Source organism: Schistocerca americana, chromosome 7 (genome assembly GCF_021461395.2).
Source record: "Schistocerca americana isolate TAMUIC-IGC-003095 chromosome 7, iqSchAmer2.1, whole genome shotgun sequence".
Taxonomy (NCBI): Eukaryota; Metazoa; Arthropoda; class Insecta; order Orthoptera; family Acrididae; genus Schistocerca; species Schistocerca americana.
In genome coordinates, this window is record NC_060125.1 from 117,645,874 (window position 1) to 117,656,647 (window position 10,774).

Genomic DNA, 10,774 nt, shown 5'->3' on the forward strand with positions numbered 1-10,774 from the left:
CGCCCTAACTATATGAGAGCCCTGCCCTTGTGGATCCTGATAGCATCTCGCCCTAACTATATGAGAGCCCTGCCCTTGTGGGTCCTGATAGCATCTCGCCCTAACTACATGAGAGCCTATATGAGAGCCCTGCCCTTGTGGGTCCTGATAGCATCTCGCCTTAACTATATGAGAGCCCAGCCCTTGTGGGTCCTGATAGCATCTCGCCCTAACTACATGAGAGCCCTGCCCTTGTGGGTCCTGATAGCATCTCGCCCTAACTACATGAGAGCCCTGCCCTTGTGGGTCCTGATAGCATCTCGCCCTACCTACATGGGAGCCTATATGAGAGCCCTGCCCTTGTGGGTCCTGATAGCATCTCGCCCTAACTATATGAGAGCCCTGCCCTTGTGGATCCTGATAGCATCTTTCCCTAACTATATGAGAGCCCTGCCCTTGTGGGTCCTGATAGCATCTCGCCCTAACTACATGAGAGCCCTGCCCTTGTGGGTCCTGATAGCATCTCGCCCTAACTACATGAGAGCCCTGCCCTTGTGGGTCCTGATAGCAACTCGCCCTAACTACATGAGAGCCCTGCCCTTGTGAGTCCTGATAGCATCTCGCCCTAACTACATGAAAGCCTATATGAGAGCCCTGCCCTTGTGGGTCCTGATAGCATCTCGGCTCATCTATATGAGAGCCCAGCCCTTGTGGATCCTGATAGCATCTCGCTGTAACTATATGAGAGCCCTGCCCTTGTGGGTCCTGATAGCATCTCGCCCTAACTACATGAGAGCCCTGCCCTTGTGGGTCCTGATAGCATCTCGCCCTAACTACATGAGAGCCCTGCCCTTGTGGGTCCTGATAGCATCTCGCCCTAACTACATGAGAGCCTATATGAGAGCCCTGCCCTTGTGGGTCCTGATAGCATCTCGCCCTAACTATATGAGAGCCCAGCCCTTGTGGATCCTGATAGCATCTCGCCCTAACTATATGAGACACCTGCCCTTGTGGGTCCTGATAGCATCTCGCCCTAACTACATGAGTGCCGTGCCCTTGTGGGTCCTGATAGCATCTCGCCCTAACTACATGAGAGCCCTGCCCTTGTGGGTCCTAATAGCATCTCGCCCTAACTACATGAGAGCCTATATGAGAGCCCTGCCCTTGTGGGTCCTGATAGCATCTCGCCCTAACTATATGAGAGCCCAGCCCTTGTGGATCCTGATAGCATCTCGCCCTAGTTATATGAGAGCCCTGCCCTTGTGGGTCCTGATAGCATCTCGCCCTAACTACATGAGAGCCCTGCCCTTGTGGGTCCTGATAGCATCTCGCCCTAACTACATGAGAGCCCTGCCCTTGTGGGTCCTGATGGCATCTCGCCCTAACTACATGAGAGCCTATATGAGAGCCCTGCCCTTGTGGGTCCTGATAGCATCTCGCCCTAACTATATGAGAGCCCTGCCCTTGTGGGTCCTGATAGCATCTCGCCCTAACTATATGAGAGCCCTGCCCTTGTGGGTCCTGAAAGCATCTCGCCCTAACTACATGAGAGCCCTGCCCTTGTGGGTCCTGATAGCATCTCGCCCTAACTACATGAGAGCCCTGCCCTTGTGGGTCCTGATAGCATCTCGCCCTAACTACATGAGAGCCCTGCCCTTGTGGGTCCTGATAGCATCTCGCCCTAACTACATGAGAGCCCTGCCCTTGTGGGTCCTGATAGCATCTCGCCCTAACTACATGAGAGCCTATATGAGAGCCCTGCCCTTGTGGGTCCTGATAGCATCTCGCCCTAGCTATATGAGAGCCCAGCCCTTGTGGGTCCTGATAGCATCTCGCCCTAACTATATGAGAGCCCTGCCCTTGTGGGTCCTGATAGCATCTCGCCCTAACTACATGAGAGCCCTGCCCTTGTGGGTCCTGATAGCATCTCGCCCTAACTACATGAGAGCCCTGCCCTTGTGGGTCCTGATAGCATCTCGCCCTAACTACATGAGAGCCTATATGAGAGCCCTGCCCTTGTGGGTCCTGATAGCATCTCGCCCTAACTATATGAGAGCCCTGCCCTTGTGGGTCCTGATAGCATCTCGCCCTAACTACATGAGAGCCCTACCCTTGTGGGTCCTGATAGCATCTCGCCCTAACTACATGAGAGCCTATATGAGAGCCCTGCCCTTGTGGGTCCTGATAGCATCTCGCCCTAACTATATGAGAGCCCTGCCCTTGTGGGTCCTGATAGCATCTCGCCCTAACTACATGAGAGCCTATATGAGAGCCCTGCCCTTGTGGGTCCTGATAGCATCTCGCCCTAACTACATGAGAGCCCTGCCCTTGTGGGTCCTGATAGCATCTCGCCCTAACTACATGAGAGCCCTGCCCTTGTGGGTCCTGATAGCATCTCGCCCTAACTACATGAGAGCCCTGCCCTTGTGGGTCCTGATAGCATCTCGCCCTAACTACATGAGAGCCTATATGAGAGCCCTGCCCTTGTGGGTCCTGATAGCATCTCGCCCTAACTACATGAGGGTCTGCCCTTGTGGGTCCTGATAGCATCTCGCCCTAACTACATGAGAGCCTATATGAGAGCCCTGCCCTTGTGGGTCCTGATAGCATCTCGCCCTAACTACATGAGAGCCCTGCCCTTGTGGGTCCTGATAGCATCTCGCCCTAACTACATGAGAGCCTATATGAGAGCCCTGCCCTTGTGGGTCCTGATAGCATCTCGCCCTAACTATATGAGAGCCCAGCCCTTGTGGATCCTGATAGCATCTCGCCCTAGCTATATGAGAGCCCTGCCCTTGTGGGTCCTGATAGCATCTCGCCCTAACTACATGAGAGCCCTGCCCTTGTGGGTCCTGATAGCATCTCGCCCTAACCACATGAGAGCCCTGCCCTTGTGGGTCCTGATAGCATCTCGCCCTAACTACATGAGAGCCCTGCCCTTGTGGGTCCTGATAGCATCTCGCCCTAACTACATGAGAGCCCTGCCCTTGTGGGTCCTGATAGCATCTCGCCCTAACTACATGAGAGCCTATATGAGAGCCCTGCCCTTGTGGGTCCTGATGGCATCTCGCCCTAGCTATATGAGAGCCCAGCCCTTGTGGGTCCTGATAGCATCTCGCCCTAACTATATGAGAGCCCTGCCCTTGTGGGTCCTGATAGCATCTCGCCCTAACTACATGAGAGCCCTGCCCTTGTGGGTCCTGATAGCATCTCGCCCTAACTACATGAGAGCCCTGCCCTTGTGGGTCCTGATAGCATCTCGCCCTAACTACATGAGAGCCTATATGAGAGCCCTGCCCTTGTGGGTCCTGATAGCATCTCGCCCTAACTATATGAGAGCCCTGCCCTTGTGGGTCCTGATAGGATCTCGCCCTAACTACATGAGAGCCCTGCCCTTGTGGGTCCTGATAGCATCTCGCCCTATCTACATGGGAGCCTATATGAAAGCCCTGCCCTTGTGGGTCCTGATAGAATCTCGCCCTAACTATATGAGTGCCCTGCCCTTGTGGATCCTGATAGCATCTCGCCCTAACTACATGAGAGCCTATATGAGAGCCCTGCCCTTGTGGGTCCTGATAGCATCTCGCCCTAACTACATGAGAGCCCTGCCCTTGTGGGTCCTGATAGCATCTCGCCCTAACTACATGAGAGCCCTGCCCTTGTGGGTCCTGATAGCATCTCGCCCTAACTACATGAGAGCCCTGCCCTTGTGGGTCCTGATAGCATCTCGCCCTAACTACATGAGAGCCCTGCCCTTGTGGGTCCTGATAGCATCTCGCCCTAACTACATGAGAGCCTATATGAGAGCCCTGCCCTTGTGGGTCCTGATAGCATCTCGCCCTAACTACATGAGGGCCCTGCCCTTGTGGGTCCTGATAGCATCTCGCCCTAACTACATGAGAGCCTATATGAGAGCCCTGCCCTTGTGGGTCCTGATAGCATCTCGCCCTAACTACATGAGAGCCCTGCCCTTGTGGGTCCTGATAGCATCTCGCCCTAACTACATGAGAGCCTATATGAGAGCCCTGCCCTTGTGGGTCCTGATAGCATCTCGCCCTAACTATATGAGAGCCCAGCCCTTGTGGATCCTGATAGCATCTCGCCCTAGCTATATGAGAGCCCTGCCCTTGTGGGTCCTGATAGCATCTCGCCCTAACTACATGAGAGCCCTGCCCTTGTGGGTCCTGATAGCATCTCGCCCTAACTACATGAGAGCCCTGCCCTTGTGGGTCCTGATAGCATCTCGCCCTAACTACATGAGAGCCTATATGAGAGCCCTGCCCTTGTGGGTCCTGATAGCATCTCGCCCTAACTATATGAGAGCCCTGCCCTTGTGGGTCCTGATAGCATCTCGCCCTAACTATATGAGAGCCCTGCCCTTGTGGGTCCTGATAGCATCTCGCCCTAACTACATGAGAGCCCTGCCCTTGTGGGTCCTGATAGCATCTCGCCCTAACCACATGAGAGCCCTGCCCTTGTGGGTCCTGATAGCATCTCGCCCTAACTACATGAGAGCCCTGCCCTTGTGGGTCCTGATAGCATCTCGCCCTAACTACATGAGAGCCCTGCCCTTGTGGGTCCTGATAGCATCTCGCCCTAACTACATGAGAGCCTATATGAGAGCCCTGCCCTTGTGGGTCCTGATGGCATCTCGCCCTAGCTATATGAGAGCCCAGCCCTTGTGGGTCCTGATAGCATCTCGCCCTAACTATATGAGAGCCCTGCCCTTGTGGGTCCTGATAGCATCTCGCCCTAACTACATGAGAGCCCTGCCCTTGTGGGTCCTGATAGCATCTCGCCCTAACTACATGAGAGCCCTGCCCTTGTGGGTCCTGATAGCATCTCGCCCTAACTACATGAGAGCCTATATGAGAGCCCTGCCCTTGTGGGTCCTGATAGCATCTCGCCCTAACTATATGAGAGCCCTGCCCTTGTGGGTCCTGATAGGATCTCGCCCTAACTACATGAGAGCCCTGCCCTTGTGGGTCCTGATAGCATCTCGCCCTATCTACATGGGAGCCTATATGAAAGCCCTGCCCTTGTGGGTCCTGATAGAATCTCGCCCTAACTATATGAGTGCCCTGCCCTTGTGGATCCTGATAGCATCTCGCCCTAACTATATGAGAGTCCTGCCCTTGTGGGTCCTGATAGCATCTCGCCCTAACTACATGAGAGCCCTGCCCTTGTGGGTCCTGATAGCATCTCGCCCTAACTACATGAGAGCCCTGCCCTTGTGGGTCCTGATAGCATCTCGCCCTAACTACATGAGAGCCCTGCCCTTGTGGGTCCTGATAGCATCTCGCCCTAACTACATGAGAGCCCTGCCCTTGTGGGTCCTGATAGCATCTCGCCCTAACTACATGAGAGCCCTGCCCTTGTGGGTCCTGATAGCATCTCTCCCTAACTACATGAGAGCCTATATGAGAGCCCTGCCCTTGTGGGTCCTGATAGCATCTCGCCCTGACTATATGAGAGCCCTGCCCTTGTGGGTCCTGATAGCATCTCGCCCTAACTACATGAGAGCCCTGCCCTTGTGGGTCCTGATAGCATCTCGCCCTAACTACATGAGAGCCTATATGAGAGCCCTGCCCTTGTGGGTCCTGATAGCATCTCGCCCTAACTATATGAGAGCCCTGCCCTTGTGGGTCCTGATAGCATCTCGCCCTAACTATATGAGAGCCCTGCCCTTGTGGGTCCTGATAGCATCTCGCCCTAACTACATGAGAGCCCTGCCCTTGTGGGTCCTGATAGCATCTCGCCCTAACTACATGAGAGCCTATATGAGAGCCCTGCCCTTGTGGGTCCTGATAGCATCTCGCCCTAACTATATGAGAGCCCTGCCCTTGTGGGTCCTGATAGCATCTCGCCCTAACTATATGAGAGCCCTGCCCTTGTGGGTCCTGATAGCATCTCGCCCTAACTACATGAGAGCCCTGCCCTTGTGGGTCCTGATAGCATCTCGCCCTAACTACATGAGAGCCCTGCCCTTGTGGGTCCTGATAGCATCTCGCCCTAACTACATGAGAGCCCTGCCCTTGTGGGTCCTGATAGCATCTCGCCCTAACTACATGAGAGCCCTGCCCTTGTGGGTCCTGATAGCATCTCGCCCTAACTACATGAGAGCCTATATGAGAGCCCTGCCCTTGTGGGTCCTGATAGCATCTCGCCCTAGCTATATGAGAGCCCAGCCCTTGTGGGTCCTGATAGCATCTCGCCCTAACTATATGAGAGCCCTGCCCTTGTGGGTCCTGATAGCATCTCGCCCTAACTACATGAGAGCCCTGCCCTTGTGGGTCCTGATAGCATCTCGCCCTAACTACATGAGAGCCCTGCCCTTGTGGGTCCTGATAGCATCTCGCCCTAACTACATGAGAGCCTATATGAGAGCCCTGCCCTTGTGGGTCCTGATAGCATCTCGCCCTAACTATATGAGAGCCCTGCCCTTGTGGGTCCTGATAGCATCTCGCCCTAACTACATGAGAGCCCTGCCCCTGTGGGTCCTGATAGCATCTCGCCCTAACTACATGAGAGCCTATATGAGAGCCCTGCCCTTGTGGGTCCTGATAGCATCTCGCCCTAACTATATGAGAGCCCTGCCCTTGTGGGTCCTGATAGCATCTCGCCCTAACTATATGAGAGCCCTGCCCTTGTGGGTCCTGATAGCATCTCGCCCTAACTACATGAGAGCCCTGCCCTTGTGGGTCCTGATAGCATCTCGCCCTAACTACATGAGAGCCCTGCCCTTGTGGGTCCTGATAGCATCTCGCCCTAACTACATGAGAGCCTATATGAGAGCCCTGCCCTTGTGGTTCCTGATAGCATCTCGCCCTAACTATATGAGAGCCCAGCCCTTGTGGATCCTGATAGCATCTCGCCCTAACTATATGAGAGACCTGCCCTTGTGGGTCCTGATAGCATCTCGCCCTAACTACATGAGTGCCGTGCCCTTGTGGGTCCTGATAGCATCTCGCCCTAACTACATGAGAGCCCTGCCCTTGTGGGTCCTAATAGCATCTCGCCCTAACTACATGAGAGCCTATATGAGAGCCCTGCCCTTGTGGGTCCTGATAGCATCTCGCCCTAACTATATGAGAGCCCAGCCCTTATGGATCCTGATAGCATCTCGCCCTAGCTATATGAGAGCCCTGCCCTTGTGGGTCCTGATAGCATCTCGCCCTAACTACATGAGAGCCCTGCCCTTGTGGGTCCTGATAGCATCTCGCCCTAACTACATGAGAGCCCTGCCCTTGTGGGTCCTGATAGCATCTCGCCCTAACTACATGAGAGCCTATATGAGAGCCCTGCCCTTGTGGGTCCTGATAGCATCTCGCCCTAACTATATGAGAGCCCTGCCCTTGTGGATCCTGATAGCATCTCCCCCTAACTATATGAGAGCCCTGCCCTTGTGGGTCCTGATAGCATCTCGCCCTAACTACATGAGAGCCCTGCCCTTGTGGGTCCTGATAGCATCTCGCCCTAACTACATGAGAGCCCTGCCCTTGTGGGTCCTGATAGCATCTTGCCCTAACTACATGAGAGCCCTGCCCTTGTGGGTCCTGATAGCATCTCGCCCTAACTACATGAGAGCCTATATGAGAGCCCTGCCCTTGTGGGTCCTGATAGCATCTCGCCCTAACTGTATGAGAGCCCAGCCCTTGTGGATCCTGATAGCATCTCGCCCTAACTATATGAGAGACCTGCCCTTGTGGGTCCTGATAGCATCTCGCCCTAACTACATGAGAGCCCTGCCCTTGTGGGTCCTGATAGCATCTCGCCCTAACTACATGAGAGCCCTGCCCTTGTGGGTCCTGATAGCATCTCGCCCTAACTACATGAGAGCCTATATGAGAGCCCTGCCCTTGTGGGTCCTGATGGCATCTCGCCCTAACTATATGAGAGCCCTGCCCTTGTGGATCCTGATAGCATCTCGCCCTAACTATATGAGAGCCCTGCCCTTGTGGGTCCTGATAGCATCTCGCCCTAACTACATGAGAGCCCTGCCCTTGTGGGTCCTGATAGCATCTCGCCCTAACTACGTGAGAGCCCTGCCCTTGTGGGTCCTGATAGCATCTCGCCCTAACTACATGAGAGCCTATATGAGAGCCCTGCCCTTGTGGGTCCTGATAGCATCTCGCCCTAAGTATATGAGAGCCCTGCCCTTGTGGATCCTGATAGCATCTCGCCCTAACTATATGAGAGCCCTGCCCTTGTGGATCCTGATAGCATCTCGCCCTAACTATATGAGAGCCCTGCCCTTGTGGGTCCTGATAGCATCTCGCCCTAACTACGTGAGAGCCCTGCCCTTGTGGGTCCTGATAGCATCTCGCCCTAACTACATGAGAGCCCTGCCCTTGTGGGTCCTGGTAGCATCTCGCCCTAACTACATGAGAGCCTATATGAGAGCCCTGCCCTTGTGGGTCCTGATAGCATCTCGCCCCAACTATATGAGAGCCCTGCCCTTGTGGATCCTGATAGCATCTCGCCCTAACTATATGAGAGCCCTGCCCTTGTGGGTCCTGATAGCATCTCGCCCTAACTACATGAGAGCCCTGCCCTTGTGGGTCCTGATAGCATCTCGCCCTAACTACGTGAGAGCCCTGCCCTTGTGGGTCCTGATAGCATCTCGCCCTAACTACATGAGAGCCCTGCCCTTGTGGGTCCTGATAGCATCTCGCCCTAACTACATGAGAGCCCAGCCCTTGTGGATCCTGATAGCATCTCGCCCTAACTGTATGAGAGACCTGCCCTTGTGGATCCTGATAGCATCTCGCCCTAACTATATGAGAGCCCTGCCCTTGTGGGTCCTGATAGCATCTCGCCCTAACTACGTGAGAGCCCTGCCCTTGTGGGTCCTGATAGCATCTCGCCCTAACTACATGAGAGCCCTGCCCTTGTGGGTCCTGATAGCATCTCGCCCTAACTACATGAGAGCCTATATGAGAGCCCTGCCCTTGTGGGTCCTGATAGCATCTCGCCCCATCTATATGAGAGCCCTGCCCTTGTGGATCCTGATAGCATCTCGCCCTAACTATATGAGAGCCCTGCCCTTGTGGGTCCTGATGGCATCTCGCCCTAACTACATGAGAGCCCTGCCCTTGTGGGTCCTGATAGCATCTCGCCCTAACTACGTGAGAGCCCTGCCCTTGTGGGTCCTGATAGCATCTCGCCCTAACTACATGAGAGCCTATATGAGAGCCCTGCCCTTGTGGGTCCTGATAGCATCTCGCCCTAAGTATATGAGAGCCCTGCCCTTGTGGATCCTGATAGCATCTCGCCCTAACTATATGAGAGCCCTGCCCTTGTGGATCCTGATAGCATCTCGCCCTAACTATATGAGAGCCCTGCCCTTGTGGGTCCTGATAGCATCTCGCCCTAACTACATGAGAGCCCTGCCCTTGTGGGTCCTGATAGCATCTCGCCCTAACTACGTGAGAGCCCTGCCCTTGTGGGTCCTGATAGCATCTCGCCCTAACTACATGAGAGCCTATATGAGAGCCCTGCCCTTGTGGGTCCTGATGGCATCTCGCCCTAACTATATGAGAGCCCTGCCCTTGTGGATCCTGATAGCATCTCGCCCTAACTATATGAGAGCCCTGCCCTTGTGGGTCCTGATAGCATCTCGCCCTAACTACATGAGAGCCCTGCCCTTGTGGGTCCTGATAGCATCTCGCCCTAACTACGTGAGAGCCCTGCCCTTGTGGGTCCTGATAGCATCTCGCCCTAACTACATGAGAGCCTATATGAGAGCCCTGCCCTTGTGGGTCCTGATAGCATCTCGCCCTAAGTATATGAGAGCCCTCCCCTTGTGGATCCTGATAGCATCTCCCCTAACTATATGAGAGCCCTGCCCTTGTGGATCCTGATAGCATCTCGCCCTAACTATATGAGAGCCCTGCCCTTGTGGGTCCTGATAGCATCTCGCCCTAACTACGTGAGAGCCCTGCCCTTGTGGGTCCTGATAGCATCTCGCCCTAACTACATGAGAGCCCTGCCCTTGTGGGTCCTGATAGCATCTCGCCCTAACTACATGAGAGCCTATATGAGAGCCCTGCCCTTGTGGGTCCTGATAGCATCTCGCCCCAACTATATGAGAGCCCTGCCCTTGTGGATCCTGATAGCATCTCGCCCTAACTATATGAGAGCCCTGCCCTTGTGGGTCCTGATAGCATCTCGCCCTAACTACATGAGAGCCCTGCCCTTGTGGGTCCTGATAGCATCTCGCCCTAACTACATGAGAGCCTATATGAGAGCCCTGCCCTTGTGGGTCCTGATAGCATCTCGCCCCAACTATATGAGAGCCCTGCCCTTGTGGATCCTGATAGCATCTCGCCCTAACTATATGAGAGCCCTGCCCTTGTGGGTCCTGATAGCATCTCGCCCTAACTACATGAGAGCCCTGCCCTTGTGGGTCCTGATAGCATCTCGCCCTAACTACATGAGAGCCTATATGAGAGCCCTGCCCTTGTGGGTCCTGATAGCATCTCGCCCCAACTATATGAGAGCCCTGCCCTTGTGGATCCTGATAGCATCTCGCCCTAACTATATGAGAGCCCTGCCCTTGTGGGTCCTGATAGCATCTCGCCCTAACTACATGAGAGCCCTGCCCTTGTGGGTCCTGATAGCATCTCGCCCTAACTACATGAGAGCCTATATGAGAGCCCTGCCCTTGTGGGTCCTGATAGCATCTCGCCCCAACTATATGAGAGCCCTGCCCTTGTGGATCCTGATAGCATCTCGCCCTAACTATATGAGAGCCCTGCCCTTGTGGGTCCTGATAGCATCTCGCCCTAACTAC